The following is a 23,050-nucleotide window of genomic DNA, read 5'->3' on the forward strand; positions in this document are numbered from 1 at the left end:
AAATTAGTTATATTTTCTACTAGTTGCAGAAAAACTGCATTAATGGTGCTTAGAGGAAACCCCGAGGAAATACCAGACTTCTATCTGTCCGGACGCACTCCGCATCAATTACTTAGGCACTGAGTGCCACACGGCGACAACAACGTGGCAGCAGAAACGGCAAAACGGCACCGGCAATCTTGCAGCAGCAGCAGCCCCATCACATCAACAGGGAACATTGAACGCAGAAGTGGCGACGTGGAGGGAGCAACTTGGGTATGTACTTATTTTTAAACGCATTAGGGAAGCGGCGTGCCAAGGAGTTGCCAGCAAAATAGAAACATTTAATAACACCAACGAAGACTGAAGAGTTGCAGTTGCAGTTGCTGTTGCCATTCCCATTGCAATTGCGTGGAATACATGATGCATGTGCAACACGAAGAGGAGAAGAAAAGGCTTCGAGATATTCGGTATCGACATGAAGTCCGTCAGATTTTCCTTTGAATTATACGATTCGGTTCGATTTTAAGACATTGAAATAATGAATATAAAATAATCACGTACCACACAATGGCAGATAGTTTTTACATTGGAACCTTTGGCCTGCCTTTCCAATTCCCCTCACCCCCTTGTGAACCATAAATTATGAGAACATCTTCAATTTTTTGCGACAGTCTCGCGAAAAATGTCAGTGCCTAAAGTTCTTTTAGTCAAGTCGGCAATGAGTGGTTAGGTTGAGGAAGAGATTCAAGCCAAAAGTTGCCGCCACCCCTGGTGACTTAACACTTTCGCAGGTCAAGTTTGTTTTCCCCCACTTCACTTTACATTTTGACAGTCATAAATTTTCGTACGGCATGAATTCGACAGCAAACCGAAAGAGAAGAGGAAAAATTTGCCGAGGGACTGGACGAACTGAAAGTGCGCGGAATCCGTTTTAGCGGAATGAAAACTTTGCGAGCACTTGCACTTGCACTTGCAGCTTTTCCGTAAAGTCCGATCTTTGGAAACCCCCAACAACCGGTTTGTTTTATCCCGTTTTATGTGTGTTCAAAACAAACGAAAAGTTTCCACTCGATATTATACAATTTTATGTTTCTTTACCCTTTCTTGTCTGGATTTATCTTCCATTTGATTCAAGTGGCAGAAGAATGGAATAAATTTAGAAAGTCATTTTAAAGAAAATACTACTTTTGCAATGGCAGGAATGTACCCAAAATATAAAACGTTGATTTTCGTACTGAAAAGTCCTTGTACGGGTTTCCTGATAAAAGGTAGCTTCATTGGTTGCTTCGTTAATTAGCTGGATTTTCCTGGAGCCCACTTGCTGTTCATTTGTGAGCAAAGTTTTCAACGTGGCATTGGAACAGAAAATATGCTTCGTATTGAAAATAAAGCCACAAAACCCATCAGGACAATTTTTAATGACGCCAAAAGCAGGCGAGGCAAGATGATGATCCCCTTGCCTTGGGATGAAGCTGGGTGTTACACAGCTAACAAAAACATTCAGAGTTGTCCGTGGACCAACAATCTGTAAAATGTTTTTGAGATATATATGTATGTACAAAGTCGATCCAGAGTTCGATGCTATTACTTTTTCTCTGTGTACCTTTTGGCATTTTCACAACGCAACAAATGCAAATTGTTGTCATTCATTCAGGGAAATCCTCCCGAATTGGGCGTGCTACCCCCTTCAGCCGGCAAGGACGCATGATTTTTGCGGTGTTTTTGTGTATATTAATGCGGCTGGCAAAGTAGCTTTTAATTAGCATGTTGTCTGCGGCCGCAATTACCCCGTTTTTGCCCCCTGACTCGAGTTGCCTCCTCGTTTTTGGTGCTTTTCAATGGCTTTTCCAGGTGGCAGGGGAAATAGTTCGAGGGACGTGAGCAAAGGGTTTTCCTGCGGGAGAAATGCGGGGAATTGAGGGGCAAACACAGGCCGCTCAAAGGGGCTTAGTCTGGCGCATTGGGACTGCAAATAAGTTGCGATACACAGATACTTCGCCGTCGTCAAAGTTTAGGGGGAGATTAAGGGATTCGGTTATGGGAAGAGCTAGCTAGGCAAGTGGTTCTGAACAGGGATTTGCGAACAAAAGCTCTGCGGTTTTACCGACAAATTCCACTCTGATTCAATGAGGCATGAGTTCGATGGCGAGAAGGAGACATGCTACCTCCGAGCGTATTATTCTCAAAGAATTCAAAAGTTCAGTACACCCTTATACGGATCTTTCAATAAAACACCAGAAGAGTAATTATTATTATTTTTTTTTTTTCGTTTATTTCTCCATCTACTCGAGTGCATACCAACCATGCCCCCCCCCCCCCCCCTCACCATTTGGCTGTCACAAGCGATTCTGGTGACTAGCCACCGAACCAGCAAGACAGCCTCACCAGCATCTGTAACTCTGATTATGACTCCCCCCCCCCCTTGCAACAATCCAACTAACCCCCCCTTCATGATGGGAGTTTGAGGTTTCACGCTAATTAGATGGCACGCAGGCGCATGGCACAAAATGCCGCTGATGGCGGGAAAAGCTGGAAAAAAGGAAAGGGGCGTCGGGTGTGTGTAGTACTAGTATATAGTATGTGCAAGGGAGCAGCAGTTGCGGCTATGATTATTAGGCATAAAGTGTTGAGGCTGCTTTTTGCCTCCGTTGTTATTGTTTACTTGGCCCAGGCCTAAGTAACACGATTTTTCTTTATTATTTCTTGGCACGCGATCTGACAAGTTAGACGAGTTGTTGTTGGTGTTTCAGTGCACTGCAAGAAACCAGACTAGCAATAGCGAAGGAATAGTTTGAGAGCGTTCTTCGAGTCGGTATTGTATTTAACGTGTTAACACATAGTGACCCTAGACTGTGCAATTTTTCTTTCAGTGCACCTCCGTAGCCATAGAAGCTGTTGGTTTTTTTTTTTTTGCTGGACTTTGAGCTAGTCGAGCAGGCTGTCGCCATCGCCATCGCCTTCGGATGTCGTGTTATGCGATTTACATCGAATGCTGTTTTCTGGGGAGAGCTTTCCACTCGACTAACCCCCCCCCACCACACCCCACTCCACTCGATGGATAACAATGTGTAAGTATATATAGATTTAGAAATTATAGTTGATGGCTTACTTGCAATTAGCGACGTCTGCTGCCGTTGTTGATGTTGATGTGGCCGACGTTGATGCCCGATATGACTCCGATTATATTGTCGATTCTACCGCTCTTACGACCTACAAGGCAAACAAAAAATTGGAGAAACAAACATTTATTGTCGGTCAAGCTCAATTATGGTTAATTAATCCATTCATCGTGAAATGGTCGCACCGATGAATCATTGCTGCTCCACTTATCGAGCGTGAGTAGCAAAGCAAACCCTAGCTGATTCAAAGAGCACGATAAATAAAAACCCTTGATTTCATAACAATCAACAGACTCAAAGCGCAGTAATTTAGTTTATAAACTGCAAATAGTGCATGTATCTGAGTAGTAGCTAGCAGAAGCTGATAGCATGATAGCTGAGACCAGATTAGACCAATTGTCTGAATTTTATATACGTTTCTGGGAGGAAGCACAAACTTTCAAAATGTACAACTTCCGTTGGTAGTCGCTTATCAGCCACCTGATAAGCTAAAATTACCCAGGTAATAGGGAAAGTTTACTTTTCTAGTATTTCACCCCATACCATCCCCTGTAAGCTGCATTTAAATGCAAAATACTCAGTCAATCCATCGAAAGCGTTTAATCAACAATTTCGCTTCAACTGCTAACTACCTTCTATCGGCATTAACAAAAAACACCTGTGCCTGGCAATAAGACTACGTTTAATGATGTACCAAGTTGCACTACTTATCAAGAAGCCGAGCAAGAGATATGGATTAGATAAGGGTTCTAAGCTAATTACCTTATCTGCTTTTTGTGCGGCGCTGGATTTTTCCACAAGGCAAACGAATGTAGGCACTTACGCAGATAGGTAACATATAGCCAAAATACCCGAAACTTATGTGCGCAAACACAGGTAGTTCGTTCTTACTTTTCGGTAAGAATTCCCACGAATTTACGCTCGATTTGGGTTGGTAATTGTTTGCTCATTTCTGGACTAGATAGGATAGATAGCTAGATAACTGGACTAGGCTGCAATCTTATCTCCCGGCTGTATGTGATTACAGGTCTTATCGGACGTTTCTGCTGGCTGTCTGTCCGTCTGTCTGTTCGTCACGTGAAAGGTGGAAACCCGGCGAGAAAAAATGAAAATAAGTAAATAATGTAGTGGAGTAAAATCCAAAATCTCAAGCGCATAACAAATGCGCGGCCCCAAAAATAAGTGAAGAGTGCAGAGTGGGGGGCAGACATTACATTTTCTGCTCCAAATACGCTTTTCACAATTTTCGCACACACACACTAAGAAGAGACTTTTCATTTCGCTTTTGCCACACGCGTCGTATGCGCAATGTTTGCATATGTATGCACACGTTGGCGAAGTCAGTCATTCAGTCAAGAGTTTTTGTTTATTAGGTTTAAAAAAGTGAAAATTGCATTTTGCCTTTTTCATTTTTTCGTATGCGGTGGTTTTTATTTTCCATTTTTTTTTTTTTTTTTTTTTTTTGTGTTTCTTATGGAGCTGAAAATTAATTCAAAATTTCACGGCGGCATGGGCGACAGAGGGTTAAATATGTGTGCTTTCACAGCTGGTAGCATTTTCCAGCGCAGTGGGAATTAGTGAATTTAGAACGCAAACATGTTGGAAAAATCGCGCAAAATAATATATTCGAAACGAAATCGATGTTTAGCGTTACCGGGGCCGAAAAGCAATGGAAACGGTTTAATCTATACCCACACTTTGTAGGGCATAGAACTAGGGAAGTGATCCTTGTAGAACATATGTGTACATATGTACGCTTAGTTACACACTTGAAACGAATAAAAATACCCTTGCAAATCATCGAAACACGAGTGCTTATTACTTTTCCCGTTTCCACTCCATTTTCACATCCTGCAAATTTCGCATCAGTTCCGTTTGATTTCATTTTCCGATTTCTGTTATTGTAGTCCATTTCGTGCAATTGAACTCATTATCATCTTATGGATCCAATTGTTATAAAGCATTCGATACCATATCATGGCACCAAAATAAACCGACTGAAAATTCCGTCCCGAGGGCACCCTCAACAGTTTCAGCGTTGAAAAATGAAAGTTTTGCGTTAATTTCGAATGTTTATTAACGCGATTATCGAGCATTAAATGTTTGAACTGCCCGCGTTGTTGTTCGCGCTTGTTGGTTTTGCGGTTGGCATTTAAAAATGTATTTCCACTGTTGTCGATTATTTGGAAAACGGTTGAAAGCGATGACATCTAATCAATTTGCGCCGCCAGTCCCGGTTCCCCGCTTTTTCCACTGGTTCGCTGCGTTTGCTTGACGGCTGCAGTTTTAATTAAGTGCTTAATTAATGATGAGGCTCTCAAAATGAAAAAGGGGTGAGCGGACGGGCCGGGGTGTGGATCCGGCAATTGAAACTGCAATTTCCATTAAAAGAGGCGAGTGGCATTGGATTGCGGAGCGAGCGCGATAAAACCACATGAGCTAGTAGTGCTTTAACTTCAAGCAAATAATGCAAAGGGTTCCCAAAATTAATGTCATTTGGCATTGCTATATAAATAATAAATAGTTATACACACGCATTCTAACGTAGTTTTCCTGCAAAGAGAGTCACTAAAAGTACGCACTTTTTCAGCCGTAAAATCAACGGAGGGAAGGAGGAATAAAACGCAACACACAGCAGAATGTTTACCCTTGGATCCACAGTTATGAGGGTCGTTTGGGGAAAATCGAGATAAATCGACTCTGACCTTGCCATTGGTATCCCCGAATAACAGCCAAGCCAACCCACCCAGCCACCCACTTGTGTCTGCGGACCCAAACACTTTCGAGGATTTTTCATTTGCATATTCAATAATAATACGTTTGGCATGGCTTCGCTGAGGTATTGGGGTGGATTTTTTGTTAGTCCCCATCATTGTGAAACATTTATTTATTGTAGCCTCGTAATCATTTACAGCAGACACACAAAACACAAAAGCTAAGAAATTATTCAATAGTGCACAATTTCGGCGCAGCAAAAAGGTGGGAGGTGATCGATGGGCGTGTTCAGGCGAATACTGAAGGAAATTGTTATAAATTGCATTGAGAAAGTTTTGCTTTACCACGCAGACACTCTGATATTCACTGTTTTGGGTTTTCCATTCGCATTTCTTATTGTGGGAAACAAAAATAGGACGAGTGTCTTTGAGATACTGTATCTTGTCGTGTAAGCGATTTTCGTACAGAAACATGGGCATGTAGGCCGAGAGAGAGAGAGAGAGAGAGGGAGGGTTGTCAATACACGATAGGCGGTTCCTGACTCATAATGTACATGTTATGTTATGATACAAATTCAGAGTTGCCAGGTTGGGCCACTGGGCTATTTTTCATGTTAACCCTCCCGACTGTGGCCAAGTTAGAACGGTTCCAGTGGGCTTTCCACGAGTGGGCAGCCAGTCAATCAGCTTCAGGTTTTCTCCGCAAGCTTAGGGAGCCCACAATGAGAACCAGTTCGCAGAACGGAAACCCAACCTGATGGAAACCAGTTTCTTTCGGAGGCGTGGCAAACAAATAAGCAACGCAAGCCAGCATTTCGCAGGCGATTTATCATGGACAGAACTCGCAATCCTATTCCCCAAAGTCTGCTATCGCAAATCAGGGAAATCTGCAAGAAGTGCCAATCCATTAAGCCTGAGACCCAGCTGATTTCGGTCCAGCAACCGTTGACAAGAGTGTCCAAATGCAAATTATTCATAAGCAGAGCAAATAAACTAAGCTTGGGTTGGCACGACAAAAAATCAAAATTAATGTTAGCATCATCGTGTGTCTACACAGAAAGAGAAAAAACCACACGAACAGTGCTATAAAAATATTATATATATTATATTATAATATTATATATATATAATATTATATGATGACTATTTCAAGAACATCAAACTAACATGATTGTAATACAACAGCTTTTGCATATCAACATGTATTTGACATGTGCTGTGGAAGCCGTTTTTTGCCGTGTACGATGGGGGTTGGGCGGGTTCCAATGGCCAATGGCCAATGTTGACCATAGCTGACCGAAAGCCAAAAACCGAAAACCGGGAACCGGGAACCGGGAACCGGGAACCCAACCGCAGCAGACCGACCAATCTGAATCTGAAACTGAATCCGAGTCCCAATCCCTCCACTTGACGCCTGTGGTTTAACCCCTTTCCTCGCTGATAAGCTGCTTAACTGTTTGTGCTGCACAAATATTTTAAGAGGCGATAGATTGTTAGGGGGCGTAGTCGCGATTTCACGGGAGACGTGGGTGGGGGTGGGGAATGCGCAGGTGAAAACGTCAAAAGCGGTAAGTATAGCAATGCGGAGTACCAATTAACTGGATTCCAAAATCAAGTGTTGAGAAACCACGAATCCATGGGGGATATTTGCAGATCAAGTGACTTCAGATACTCAGATACTGAGGAATCGAAAGCTAGGCAGCAAACCATAAACAGCTGATTGAAACCGACAATTTTCCTTCACTCACCTCAGAAGAAAATCGCTTGTGCTTCTCCGCGACCTATCTCACTTTCTCCGCGTTGTGCCGCCCGAAACGAAAGGTGGGAGGGCATGTCGCTTTTGACAATACTTGCCAAGGCAAAATAATAAAATCGTCAAAAATATGAACTGAAACGTAGAGGGATCACGAGTGCCACAGTGGTGGTTTGGTTGGGCAATAAATGTACGGCCACATTGACTTGCAGCAGCTGCCCCAGGAAGCCAAGGTTAAATCGGGGATCAGACTGGAAGTGACGGGAAAAGGGGAAAACCTACGCCTGTTTGCGGTCGATGGTTTGTCTTTACATTTTGCATTTTGTCCACAATGCAAACTAAACAATTCGAGTGGCGGCCCCAATTGCGAGTGCAAATTGAACGATTTTGGGGATTGGCACGCCACTGTACTTTGCTATTTGCATTGAAAAGTAAAAGTTTCCCAATACTGTTCGCTCTTATATGACAACCAAACCTATACAGATATCTGTCTACAATAGCGAAGCTGTCGAGATCGAGATGAAAATGGAAATGGAAATGAAAATGAAGTTGCCTTGGGCAACTTTCCCCCTCCTTCTAGCCCCCCCTTAATAAAAAATAAGAAATAAAAAAGGAAAACCCAAAAACAAAAAACCCAAAAACCCAAAAACAATGAGCGATATGGCGAACAGATTAACGAAACAAAAAGAAGCGAAATGAAACGAAGCCACCGCATTCGTGCCTGAAAAATTTGAGTCATGCTTAAGATGAATTTCCACATATAGGCAAATATATATATGAAATGAATTTGCTGTACCGAAAGTTTTATAAATTGTAGCAAATAAGAGTACTAGTATACGAATACAGGTATGCACACCTGCAACATAAATAACTATTCTTTTTTCAAGCACTACTTTAAATTTAATTAAGCACTCTATAAACGTTCACAGAGATTTTAAGTATTTTCATGTATTTGATTTTGTTAGGGAAATTGGTTTATGGGTCGCTGACCATTGGCCCCTGGGCTGTGAGTATATGTATGAATGCATCTGTGCAAATTAAGCTGGGGCAAATAGCATATAAAAGCAAACTCATTTTGGGACCAGCTCAAGCCGCAACCTCTTAACTTGGCGCACAAACATTCGGCTCGTGTTCGGCCAGATTTGCACATATCGGTTGGTTGACTCGGGTCAGGGCTGTCTAATTGAGCAATTGTCTATGTTGTGGACGGCAGGCCAACTGGAAACGTGGCACGCAGATTGGCGAGTGTCATGCTAGTTCACAGCCACGACTCAACGAGATCAATCTCGACGAGATGGTAATGATGGTAATGTTTTGCACTGCACTTGATCTGATCTCGTTGATCCGGCTGATCAGTTGCATGAAATAAAAATACTGATTGAAGGATCCATCCCCATTGTTTGGTTACACAATCAATATTCTTTTGTTAGTCTATAAGTCTCGAAATATCGAACAATCAATAAATCTGAAGAATAGCCCATCGATCCATTTAAAGATTCTCCATGTTGTGTTATTTTTGTTATGTTATGTTATGTATCTTAAATACGAGACGATTGCATAAGTCCGTTGGAACCACTCCACTCTTATGCAGCCAGCACCTATGACACGACAGCTTTATAGACCGTCGGATGGGATCGGCTGCCACTGGGATCTAGCCGCAGTTTTTTACTTCGTTTGTTTTTGTATTTTCCGGGTATGGAAGATTCGAAAATCATGACATTTTATAACCGTCCATCGATGGCAATGCAATTTTCACTCGAAGCCAAAATGCGGCGAGCTTAACGGCCTACATGGGTATGGGTGCGGTATTCGAGGGGACCCACTCCGAAGAAGAGGAGTCTCAATTTTTCCCAAAGAAGCAACAAACGGGTCCAAAGACCCGGCCAACACAAAGAGGCTCGCTTCAGTGCACAAAGGCCGTTCCCTCTTTTCAGCTCGTCCACCTCCGCTGACACATTTTGGTTGCAGTGTAATAAGTCCACCATAAGTCCACATCGATTGCCTCCATTCAGCTCAGCGTGTAATCTGATGTTGATTTCGATACTCTTTCGTGGGTCTGCAGTTGCTATCCAAGATATTTGACAATGTTTCAAGTTTAGGTACCAATATATAACGGATTGTTTGCGCATAATCTTATAAAATCATAAATAGCTTCCAATCCACACCAAGAGCATTTCAAGCCCAACTTTAGTCCCTCCACTTTCTCGCCCACTTCCCTTCAAACTGCATTTACCCTTTGGGGGAACGAAAAACGGTAACGAACGAAAGGGACGACGTTTTCAGTGGATGACAAATTTGGAGGCGAAACAAAGCGGAAAACCTAAAAACAAGGAAAAAAGACAAAATGAGGAGACGAAACATCAGCACCATCAGCACCATCAGCACCATCGGCATATCGTCATCGTCATCGACGGGGGCGAAAGTATGCGCAATAATCGAAAAACGTCGATGGGCTTAGTGGGGGAAACTAAAAAGGCAGATGGGACAGCCTGGGAAATTGAAAGCAAGTACGGCAAAAGGGAGCAAAAAATAAAAAAATATTTTGAATATTTTCACGTGCATTTGCATAAAGTGGGCGAAGTGGGCGGAGCGGGGCCAAAAGCCGGGGGCGGACTTTTAAGCGTTGACAAGCCCCGGGCTCCCTGCTCTTCAAGCTAAAGCCCAAGCTGAAGTCGCAGTCGAAAATGCAAAATGCAAAATGCAGGGCTTCAGTCCCAGCAACAAAAAGCTTTTTGGCCATTTGCCCTCAGTTTGCCATTTTTTCGTCAAGTGGCAGAGGCGAGCAGCCATGTTTTTCTCTCAGAGCAGACAGCTTTAAAAAGTGCAGTTTCTCGACGCAAAAAAAAAAAAAACGAAAAGCCCAACAAAACTAAACTAAATACTAGTAATGAAAGGAGGGTAGCAGCGTAGAAAATATTGAACTTTGTCAATGGCGAGTCTGAAAAATAACACTTTTATTGAGAATTGAAAAAAAAAAACAATACCGTTCGGTTCCTCAGTAGTATTTATATATATATTTCCTTTTTCCACCGAAAACTTGGGCTGCAACATCCGTTCACTTTAGTGACCGTTGCATTTCTACGACCACAAAACCCACTGCAGCTATGCCAGAACTAAATGGAATAGAACACGAAAAGATGCCGACACTTGGGTCACCACTCTTCACTCTCCGCCTCCCCCTCCCCCTCCAAAACGCCCCTCGAAGAGGATTTCCACCTAAAGTCCAAACCGCAGGAGCAGCTTGTTTTTCGTTTGTCGTTTTTCTTCTGTTTTCCAGTTCAGCTTCAGTTACCGGTTGTCCAATGTGCAAAACACGAACGCAGGAGATGATGCTCAGAAAGCAAACCTGCACCAAGTGCCAAAGTAAGCCAACCCAGTAGTGAATTGGGAGGGGGCAGCAGAAGACTGCGAGACTGCGGAAGAAGCCAGGAGAAGAGGCTCCACCAGTTCGGGCTAGATCTGCTGGCGGAGATCTCTTGCGTTCGAAGTAACCAAAGCCAAGCGTGTTTGACATGAAGTATTAGGTGGGTATACAACTTGGGCGATTCCTTTTAGTATTTAGTAGCAGCAGGGAGCACTTTTCGCGAAATGCTGGGTGATCTGAAATCGCTCTTTATCGCATGGCAGAGTATTTGCTCCGGCTCCTTTTTGCATTGGCCACTGTTGTGGCCATGTGGCATGTGGCATGTGGCTGGTGGCTGGTCCCCTTGTTTATGTGTCTGCTATATATGTATGTACATATGTGAACGGCCACATAGTGCAAGTTGCCAGCTTCTCAATTGCCAACGCACACCGTTGCACACCTTTGTGTGTGCTAGCTTGTGGCATATCTACGGTGAAATGTCTGCGCGTGTGGCACGCATGAGAAGATTTCTTTTTGGCTCCATTTCGGGACCATCGCATGACCCTGAAATGCAATCACAAACAATCGTGGCTCCCAGCTCTCTCTTAGTGTCCATATCTTTATATCGTTCACGGTGTGTTATACGTATTTCATTAATTCGTTTATTATTATTTATCGCCGAATGCAACGATAAAAATTTGTATTAACGTGCATAATTAATAAAAAAAATGGTATACGACCGAATGATAATGGAATTTGAAACGAGTTATTGGGAGCATGGAGCGGCAAGTATTGAGGAAATGAAAGTGCCTCACTGGAAGTTGCTGACACATAGGCTTTCCGAGATTTGATGATGATTTCATTCTTGGACTCAATTAATAATCACCGGGGCGCTTTTGTCTACGTGCACTCGCTCATGTGTAGCCATAGCCAGCCACTCGGCTAGTGATCCCCCTTTTTGCTCCACGTCCCTGTCTTTGGCTGTAAGTTATTCCTAAAACAGCAGGAATTTGTTTAAGGCATACACATAACACTGAGGCCACAACAACAAACGACAAGTATCTTGCAGAAACCGGTTGCCTTTGCACATTTTTTCTTAGCATCAACTCTTCATTTCTCCTTCTTAGCATCTTCTCCAGCTACTTCAACTGTGGTTTCAACTCGAATCAATCATTGAATCGCATTTAATCAATTTTTAAGAACTGAAGTTTGTTCTAAACCGATACTGCTGTATTCTGTGTTGTATGTAATATGAATTTCGGACTTCAAGTTTAAATCAATCGATATTTATCAAGAGAGGGATATTTTAGTTACTATTACTTTTACTATTATGAGTGAGTTATATTTGCATATACTCCTTTGCTATTGTGTTCTATACACATCCCCTTAAAACACAAAGTAGTTTTAATGCTTAAATTTACTTCCTCATTGAGGACACACACTTGCCTTCCCACTGGCAGGATACAACCACCGCATCTTTGAACCACCAGTGAGGTGTAACCAACTTGTTGCCATCTGAGCCGGTCAGATAGGTAAGTAAAAATCGAAACTATTGAAGTTCGGTTTCATCAAGCAAAAATCGGAACCGCGTAGTACATTTCCAGACCAGATGCGATCATACATTCCACTTTTGCACTCACAGCATGACATGGTGGGCACCATTACCATCAGCATTAACATTATCACCATTACCGCACCTCAAATCCGAAACCAAGTCTCAGGCCATCAGAATAATCCATTCCGAGGGTTACACTCGGTGCAGTCTAAATGCCAAGCAAGAAATCAAGGCAAAAACGAGCTGAATGAAAAAAGCCAGCGGAAAAACCAGAGTCAAATGCAGAGAATAAACAAAAGGGAAACATCGCCCCCCGAACAACTCGCTGGTTAAACAACAATTGCAGGGCAAAAAGCATCTGAGCACACATGTGCCACCAAATTATTCACACCTCCTCCGCATATCCACACCACCCACCCACCTCGAAGTTCTCTCAGCAACTTAACCACGCCCACCCTCTATAATTTTCCCCATTATTTCTTTATTTATTTTTTTTTTTTCGGCTCCACCACCAACTCCAGTTTCAACTCTGAACACTCTGAACATCGCATTATTATTTTAATTACACACAAAAAACAACTGAACAACAATCACATATGCATAAACATAACATTTTAACAGATCGGCCCAAAATATTAGAGACGCTGCTTCAAAATTACTTAGGCCAATGCATCATCACAAAGGATTTGCGCAAATAGGACATTACATACATTAAAAAATTGCCTTTTTCTTGTTTTTAACTATTAAACCATAACCAGTATTATTGGAGAACATGTTATCTACTTTTCTCACCGCCACTGTGTTGGTACGTGCATACATATGTACATTAACACGACGACTTTGGAGTTTTTGGACTCGGACTCTGACGCAAAGTTGGCGAAGTGCACTCGACGGAGAAAAAAATAAGGGCGACACAAATGCGCCCCTAAAAGGACGGAGTTTTTAGCGAGTGGCAAAGGGTGTGTGGGGGAGGGGGGGGGTATACAGGAGGCATAAACCTTGCAAGGGGCAAAATGCAACAGCAGCAGCAGCACATAGCACACGTGTTGCGCAGATGTGGCAACAACATAAGTTGGCAAGCGGCAAACAATTACTCCGCAAGTTCTTTTCGGGGGGAAATCGAAGGCTACGCTTGGTATGGGGCAAAAAGGAATGTCTAGGGCCGGGAAAACTTTTCCACACTCGAGCATCAACAGGAACAGATACTCCAGACAATCGGAGATAACGATTCAAGGTCGGCGACATAAGTGTTGTGTTGGCTCTAATTCCCAGTCACAATCCGCAGTTGAGCAGACACCAAGAGACCACACATAGATAACAAGAGATGTGACCAAGAGATAATGCTTCGGGATCCGAGATTTCGGTAGGTGGCAGCAACACAGCATTATCCGCCGTTCGCTAGCTGATTTATTGTAAACTGAGCCTATTATTATTCGCAGCCCTCCCGCTTTTCACCGCCTTTTATTCGGATGTTTCAGTTTTGTGAAATTTTATTGTGCTTCCCTGTGCTTCACTCTTTATACCGGTTAATCGTAGGTTGAACGGGTATATTGCCTTTGTTGAAAAGAGCATGTACCCTAGTCATAATACGTCAATACAAATACAAGGCGAATCGATCTAACCATGTCCGTCCATCCGTCTGGCTGTCCGTCCGTATAAACGTCGCGATCACGGAGTCTAGAGTCACAAGGATTGAGATTGCAGGTTCAAAAGTTGTCTGCATAGCGAACAAAAATGTTATAGTTGAAATAAGTGTTAAATTTAAATATATTTAATTAATTAAATAACTAACGGGTATCTGATTGTCGATGCAGTCGACACAGCGATTTTTCTTGCTTACTTTGGTCATGCCACAATTGTCTGGCATTGCATGGTTTTATTTCTCATTTCCCTCTTTTTGGCCCCTCGTCAGCCTCTTGGCTTCAAATAATTTTATATTTAGCCGCCGTTGCTGCTTCTTCGTTCTCCGACTTCTTCAAGAAAAAAGCCAAAATAAAACAAGAAGCCTAAAAAATCAGAAACGGCGAAAATTAACTAGAGGCAAGCATTTCGTGTGGCACGATGTGAGAAGGAGCTGCGGATCCGCTACCATTTTATATATAGAATTGCAATAATGGGAACAGAGCGAGCAGAAGGCAGCCAAAGACTTGACGAATTCGACGATTGTTGAAATGTACCGATTATTCCGATAGCACTTTAATGGTAGAAATTTGTGGTTTGTAAAAAAAGATTTCCCAGATATATCAATATCGGTTAAAATTAAGCTAATAATACAAATCTAAAGCTGACGTCTAAATGATGTGTCCTTAATTCCTAAATAACATTTTTATTCCGATGGTTACTTGTTCTCTTCTTAAGTAATTACTTATAAAAACAAAGAAAAGTAATCGCTAGTGCTAAGCTAACCTCCGATTGATTAATCCATTGTTTGCAGTTGAATATGAACGTAAACTGCGGCAAATTAACAGTTCACGGATTGCCCAATTAATCAAGAGCGAGAAGATTTAAGTGCAGCTCCGGATTCGGATTTTTGCCTTTCGTATTCCCTTTCATTCAGTGGAGACGTGAATGCGATTTCATCATTTCATTAGTCGAATATGGAAGCCTTAACGAGGGGAAAGTGCAAATTTCGCGGTGCCCCGGGATCTACTTACTCTCTCCGCTGGCAAATAAGTACATTTTTACACACACGCCCGCCGATCGACTAATTAAACAAAAATAAAAAAACAAACTTTGATGTATTTTTGATTTGATTTGATTTGATTATTTTCCAGCCCTTCGGTCCCTGCCAATTTTAGATTGATGTCTTTGTAAGGGCAAAAAACATGTCGAATGATTTTTTGGATTTCTTCTTTGATATCCAATATGCGTAGTTAACGGTGGCGGCAGCTGTTGTTAATGAGCTCCACTGTACCCCCCATTTGATTCAAATATCTCGCATTTCAGCGGCAGAGGTTCGTGACTTTTTTGGACGTCGAATGGAGGGCTCCATGTCATATCCGCATAATTAATTTGCATTTGGGCTACAATTTCGCAGATCCGCGTAATTTGAGGCGACTCACTTGCAACATCTATGAAAAGAATGGACTGAGTGATTGGAAAGCACAGAGAAATTGGGCTAGCACACTCATTCAATTTGGCTCGAATAATAACTAGCATATTAAATGTTTGCCATTACTTGGCAAAATATTTCTTGTGCCTTCCACATCACATAATGGATGGTGTTGGATTTTAAACAATGACATTGCGTAAGTAAATACTGCATCACATGAAACGGACAATATTCGTGTTACTGTTTATATAAGTATTAATACATTCTGATTCCATAACTTCCCCATTTGAAATGATTTGACCAAGCACAGATAATGATGACAACCCTGTCATCGGTCATCGGGAAAAAAAAGAAATGAAACGAAACATAACAAAACGAATGGTTAAGCCAAAGAGCAAATATTGTTCAAAACGAGAAAAAAACCCATTGGATGAAAGAGCGGGAAGGAGGAAAATGTTTATGGAGGTGGGATGGATATCATCAACCTGAGAGGTGTCCAACCAGAGTTCTAATCAAAATATCGAACGCTGGTTGCGAAATGCGAAAATGGGAAAAAACTGAAGTCGATGAAGATGGCATAGTGAAAGGACGCCCAAAAGCAAAACGAAACGAAACAAAGCAGAGCTGAGCCACAAAAAAAAGTAGCAACTAAATTTGTGGAACCGTTATTATCATGTCGTGTTCGCCCCATCTCCCTCTCCACCTCTTGCTATCTCTCTTGCACTGTATCTGCCTCTGTCTTTTGACCAGGTCGATTATGAAAGATTCATTTTGCATTAGTGATTGTGCTTTTTGGTGCGGTGTTTAGCTATTTGTTTGTATTAAAAACCATCGTTTTACCATTTTGTAGCTTTTACACATTTTTTCTTTTTTGGTCTTTCCTGTTCGGCGATTCGATTCGTTTGCATTAATCCAATTTGTTGTTGCTGCCGGCGAGTTGTTGTTATTCAGTGAGTGAGAAGGTGTTTATGTGTGTGCCTAAGTGCGGGTGCTAATTCAATTAACGGCATTAAACGAGGCAGCTCACTAATATCGATATTTCAGCATAATTGTCTATCGAACTAATTTTATTGAATCGAGTAAAACTCGTGACAAATACATTTTACTTTTAATACACCAAATAAAAGAATTTGTCTATTGATTAAAGAGCAAAAATATTCCTTATTAATCGTCTGCGACCTACGAGGAACTTTCGTGGGAGTAAGCCAAAATATAGTTAAATACGAAATAAACAAGCTTGAGGAGGTATTTACATATTTCCCCAAAAAATTAGTGTCTCGTGTTAAGTGCTCATGTTCCCCCGGCAAGCGGAAAGAATAAAATATAATAAAATAGTAGTTGGTACAGTCTTAAATAAAGAAAAATAAAACCGAGCAGAATCGAGAGCGAAAGGCAGCTTTCCTGCCGTTGCTCGACCGAGCAAAGTGCAATGCCAACCGCATTTTTATTTATTTTTCATGGCGCCCAGCATATTTACATACATACCTAGAAAGATATGCGCATGGCCCCCGTTCATTTTCCTCCTTCTCCGCCTCGTTCATCGTTCTTTTCTTTATAGCTCATTATGTCAGTCTGAATGGTCGGTCACCAACTATTGGAAATGACTTTTTGCGCCCCTTCCCAAACGCTTTTTCCTCAAATCGCCAACAAATGGATCAGTGGAGCACCATGGGAAAAGTAGAAAACTGAACTGAGGATGACAATTAACTATTTCTATGTTCTGCAACTTTCGATTTTACTTTTGAAAAGGAAAGAACGGACAAGAGAGAGAGCAAGTGTGAAATGCGATCAGAAGTGGAATTAGTAGAGGCGTGCAAGGCCCGTGTACTACATTTCTAGCCCTCCTCTTTCTTGGGTGTAATTTCAAATGAATTAATAACAATTTTACAAGGAATCGATACGATTCTCTTTCGCATTTCCTTTTTTACACTGTGTGCAATAACAAAAGGGTTCCTTTCTCTCGTAAAACATAAAAAGCATTCAACAATTGGAAAACGGCTGCGCCTGCGCCATCTCGCTCGCACCCACGCAAACGGAAGGCCAAAGAGAGAACATTTCACTTATTTGACTTACCTCCTCCTTCTCCTTTGACCACTTTCCAGAGAGCCAGAGAACAGCTGCCTGGTCGATCCTCCTCTCTTCTGGTGCGTGTGCGCAACAACAAGAAGATATGGAATACTGGAAGCCTGTGCTGCTGCTTCTTCCTTTTCTTCTCTTTTGATGCTGCTCTTTAGTTGTTGTTTCTGCTGGGAATCCGGTTTTTTTTTCAATTTCTTTCAACTTGCTATTTATTATTTCTTCTTTCTTATTCGCCTCTCCTCTCTTTCTCTAGTTGTTGTATTTTCCAAAATTCAAACAGCACACATCCATCCACTCGAAAAAAATGTATTGACTTCGGTATTACAACAAAAAGCGGCACTTAAATTATTCCCTTCTGGGTTTCTTCTCGTATCAAACGATTGATCGTCGAGATAAAAAATGATTATAAACATTCACCAACACACGAGCGCGCTCGAAAGAGAGAGCGATAATAAGCACGTGAAAACGGAGCCTCCTTTTGCTAGCTTCTATCCTTCTATCCTCTTTGTCCTTGGGGCGAGCCACTAGTTTCAAAACTCCTGCATTTTCGCGGTCATCAAATATTCCGGCGGGTACAATCACCACAAATCGAGAATCAAATACTGGCAAATGGTCAGCACAATCGCAAGTCCCGAATCGTAAATCGCAAATTTCAGCCACGGAGCGACGCACAACCGCGCGCATTAAAAAATTTTGTCGACTGAAGCCAGACGTGTTTTTCGTTGTGACGGCACCGGTTTTCTGCCGCTGCAGTCGAACATCGAACGCGTTCGAACTTGGCAACATGTTCGAAGTCGTGTGTTTGCCGACTTTTGCTGGGCAAGCAACCCGATGGTGTTGTCCAATCGAACACCTTGGCGCTAGGAAATAATCATATCGAGAGAAAAATCGAGTTTATACTTTGTCTATATATTTTTGTAACAAAAGAGATTTTGCTGCCAGATGAACCGCTTTGTATAAAATAAGCAGCCATATCATCTGTAATCCGTATCATCTGTAGTTTGCAGAGCAACCAGTGTTATGACAGCTTGAAAAGCGACAGATAGCCAGGAGTTCGATAGCCGTCGTGCCATCACTCTGCTCCAAGCGCCTTGTTGTTGCTCGTCGCAACGGCAGACGCGTGCGCAGGCGTAGCGGCCGGTTTCAAGCGCAACAGTTTGGTTAGTGCGGAGTGGTCGGGAGTCGCGAGGCGACGAACATGTTCGCTGCTCTGGGAATCTATGTATGTTAAGTTAACATTTGATTTTGGCCACAGCTATTAATTATTGGCCAAGGCACAATGCAACAAATCGAAAACAAATAGTTCGATATATGAACATGCCTATAATGGATATGACTTCAGAATGGGGGTGCGAGCGGGATGGCGCTAGCTTCGAGTGCGTAGCGAGAATTTTAATTAGTTTGATCATTTTTTTTTTTAAGCAAAAGTATTTTTCATTTGATGTTCATTCTCGATCCAAGTGAACGCAATGATTAAATTACACCGTAATCACCAAACCGATGCGTCAATATACACGATATATAGTGTTTCTACAACTTTGAGGGTATATAATATGCGGATTGAATATTCTCTCCTTCTCTTCGCCTTTTGCACTTGACTTTGAAACACTACGCGTACTGGTTTCCATAAATGTTGTGTAATTAAGCGCGCATTGCATCCCAATTGGCTGTTAAATTTGAATGCGGCTGAAACGAGACTACAACACTGTTCGCCGACCTTCGAGGGGAGGCCCCAGCACCAACTGCTGCCCCCCAAGGTCAAGGTCAACCTGGCCAACCGCCAATAGCTTCGTTTTGCGTATGGAGTTCTTTGTTGCGTTTTTGTTTGACCTGCTCTTCACTTGAGCAGCCTCAAGTGTGTAAAGCAAAAGTGCGCAATGTCGAGCATCAACGTTTTGGAAGCAAGTTTCGATATATGCTTGAACGTATGTACATATGTACCATCTATACTCTATATTTGCCAATCGCTTGTTAGCCACTAAATGTTTTGCTCGCCAACTTTCGTTTCACTTTAATTCACTTTCCCGATCAGTCATCAGATCCAAAGAACATATTTCAACATATTAATGTTGATTTCCCTCTCGCATGTCCCACGTTAAGTGGAGCCCAAAATGTCAATAATATTTGCCAGTTAGTCACTGGATGAGCGCCAAAGCCTCAGGCAAGTGAGCCCTACACAGCCTGGGTCCTTTGCTTTTGGCCAGGTGAAAATTTAGAAAGATCATTATGCCGGCAATTACCTTTATGAGGATGTCGCTTTTTCGCTCTCGCTCTCGCTCTCGCTCTCGCTTTCCTATTAATCCTTATCTGCACTTTGCAAGCCCTTCATTGACAGTTATAATTACTTTAATGATGATTTCAGCTTCAGTTGACTTGCGGTGGAAAATGAGGGGAAACGTGGGCAAAATCGCGTGGAAATTCGAGGGGCGAAATGGGAATGGGTGCTGCAGTGTCTTTGTTTGTGAGCGCTTAAAATGCAATTATGCATTTCGGATCGAAAAGTGGCAGCAGGACTTTCGTTGGCTGGCTGAAAAATAAATTAAATTGCAATGCGCTGGCAAATCGAATTAAACAGTGTAAAAAGAACAACAAGTGCCACGCAAACATGCAAAACAAAAACAAAAGCAAAAATGCGGAAAACAAAAGGACATTGCTGGAACACCAAGCTTTTCCCCGGTGGCAGAGCCATCCAATTGAATATATTAATGCAAATTAACCCATTAATGTCTGCCAATTTCAGGCAGCAAAGGGGACTTAATCTGAAAAGAGCTGGAAGAAGCAAACTGACCATTATCCCAAGGGAACTCGGGGCTGAGAAAATTAAAGCTGTTCCGCACATCGCATGTAGTTGTATTTTATTTCGGGCAGCCAATTCAATTGCAGTAAATAAAAGCCTGGTGTTTAACTCGGAATCCTTTTACTCAAGTATCACTTTGGTTTTTTCCTAGAATTTTCCAGCTCTCTCTCTCTCTCTCTCATCCTGCTGTAATTGCCCAGCCCGGGAATGGCTGTGGAAAAGGAATGCGTCTCTACGCGAAATCCCTTGGCACGATGCCTACAATTATTCAATTAAAAAAATGTCACCCACTGTTGTGCCGCCCACAACTTTTGGCCAAGCAAATTTAGAGGGGTTACGAATGGGCGTGGCTGACAACAATGTTGGCAGCTGCATGGAAAACTTGGGAAACTTTTTAAGTGACTTCTAATAGCGAATTATAATGCAGCCAGCGGAGAGGATAAGACAAGGGTTAAGGAAAATGGTCCGAGAAGGCGGCCGCTTTTCAATGCACGGCAATGGGCGGCATAAGTGGGCGTGGAAATAGAGGAGCTGCGAAAAGTTCAGGTCTAAAACTTGACAACGACAACTTCATTGAGGAGTGGCAAGGCAAGTGCGGGTGGAAAATAAGTGGCAAAGTCGGGGGATGTGGAAACCGCACACATGTCGCAGCGATAGACCGAGCTGGAAGATGCACTAGCCTAAGACCGGAAGTGTGGGAGAAATTTTAACAAAGTTAGTTAGTTTCTTCCTTCCTGGCTGACTTGCTGCTCTGCTCGACTCTCAGATACACTAAATTCATATATCACGACGACTTCAAGGTATCTTATTGCATTTTGTTCGCAAAACAGCCCCAATGATCGTCAATCTATCAGATATTATTATATTACATAAGACAGCTTTAGTTGCCTACTTCTGTCGTTGAGGAATGATTAAAATTCTAAATTTTGCACGACTTTCTGTTAGTGGATGTGTGATGGCTCTCCCTGGCAATATCGTCTTCATTTTACCCCAAAATCTACGCTTCCCCGATTTCGGAGACCGCAAAAAGTTGCTCGTTTTAATGAATTATGCGTACATTGATAATAATTTCCTGGTTAGCATCTGAGTCAAGTGCCATCCTCCGTCTCTGTTCGCCCAGTTATGGCCTTTTTGGCAATAACCAGGAGAGCAACACGACCCCGCCCACTTTCCACTTTCCACCTTTCCTTTCCAACCCACCTGAAAAGCTTGAGGGGCGTAGAAGCGTGTTGCTGTCTGCACTAATATAAAAGTTTCGTGCACTTTTAATAAGGCTGCGTTTATGATGACAGCGCTAAAAACAACAAAAACTAAGAAAATGCAAGGATGCTGCGAGGAACGGGCGGGAAATTCCATGGCAATGTGGGCGGAAGTGGGTGATGGAATTCCGCTTTTCTTGCATGAACTGCATATGACGACAGTGTCAAAAAGTCGACGGCGAGGCGAAAAACTTTTTTGGCAGTACGGAAAACAGTGTGGGGGGGGGGGGAGGGTGTTGTTAAAAGAAGGACAAATAAAATGAATCCGAAAGTGGCTAATAGCAAGAAGAAAGCAAAAATTAGGGCTATGCTGGAATTAATTCGATGTAAAGTTTTCCCACAAGGTAGTTATTCATAATTCATATTAAAATATGACAGATTTAAAGGAAATTTGACTTTGAATTTGTGAGCCTGCTATCTACAACTACATACATATAACAATAATTATGACCATTCAAAAATCGATCTAACATTTTCGTAATAATATTTGCAAACTTTTCCCGTTAACTGACGAACTGACGGCCTTTAATGGGGGAAACTCATGTAGTGCTCCTCCTGCGGCTTGCAACTCCTGCCTTTGCGGCCACTCTTCTTCTAATTGAGTTGTTTTCTCTGGTTGTTGCATTTAATCGCATTAAATTTGCCTCAAAGGAGACTGGACCGAGGTCCCTGTACAGTGGAGCATCCTGCCTGCGGACGGATGTGGATGTGGATGTGGCGGACACACGGGGAATGCCACACCATGCCACTTAAAGCCAAGCCCGAATCGGAATTGGAGTCAGTCAATGGTATTTTAATAGAGGCTAATGGGCATTTTAATTGCTGGGCAAGGCCGCAAAATGGGTGGCCACACGTGGGTGGGGTGGGGGGGTGGTGGATGAAGATAGAGAGAAAGAGCAATAAAAGTCACACGTAGAGGGAACGAAGGAGATGGCGAGCGAGAGAGAGATAGGGATAGAGCGACAGGGACAAAGACGAGAAGCGAGCTTTATCTTTATGAATATCGCGACACTTTATGAAGGCCCCCGAAACGACATCAGCGATAAAAACAGTGAAACGTGTCCAGTGGAAAGGAGAAAATTGTGCGGGAGTGTCACGTATCCGACAGATGCGACAGACGGACGGAGAGACAAAGATACAGATACAGATACGGACACGGACAAAGATACAGATACAGATGCACATACATGGCCTCGTGTCTGGGTTCCAGTTCCATTTGTAGATCTAAGTCTCTTTTTGGTAATCTGGGTCGAATGCCTTTCCTTTCCCCGTTTCGCCAGCTCTTTTGTCTAAGCTTCTGTTCTCGTTCTCAAACGCGAGTTTCTCCATCGCTCAATCTTAATTGATTGGATTGAGTGACCGCGAGGCGATTAGTAAAAGGTTTGACACACTTAACA

General features: G+C 42.5%; 1 protein-coding gene across 2 annotated transcripts in view; it reads right to left on the reverse strand.

Annotated features, from left to right (window-relative positions):
* Positions 1 to 18,303, reverse strand: part of CG3655 (uncharacterized protein) — a 61,856-nt gene extending 43,553 nt beyond the window's left edge. The window contains exons 1-2 of one of the 2 annotated variants that reach the window (NM_001272190.2): positions 17,592 to 18,303; positions 3,092 to 3,192 (exon numbers count right to left, since the gene is read on the reverse strand). The gene's annotated coding sequence lies outside the window, so the exon portion shown is untranslated. The remainder of the gene's footprint in view (positions 1 to 3,091; positions 3,193 to 17,591) is intronic. The other variant, NM_001103392.2, reaches the window with a different exon arrangement.
* Positions 18,304 to 23,050: the final 4,747 nt, after the last annotated feature.

This window comes from Drosophila melanogaster, chromosome X (genome assembly GCF_000001215.4).
Source record: "Drosophila melanogaster chromosome X".
Lineage (NCBI taxonomy): Eukaryota > Metazoa > Arthropoda > Insecta > Diptera > Drosophilidae > Drosophila > Drosophila melanogaster.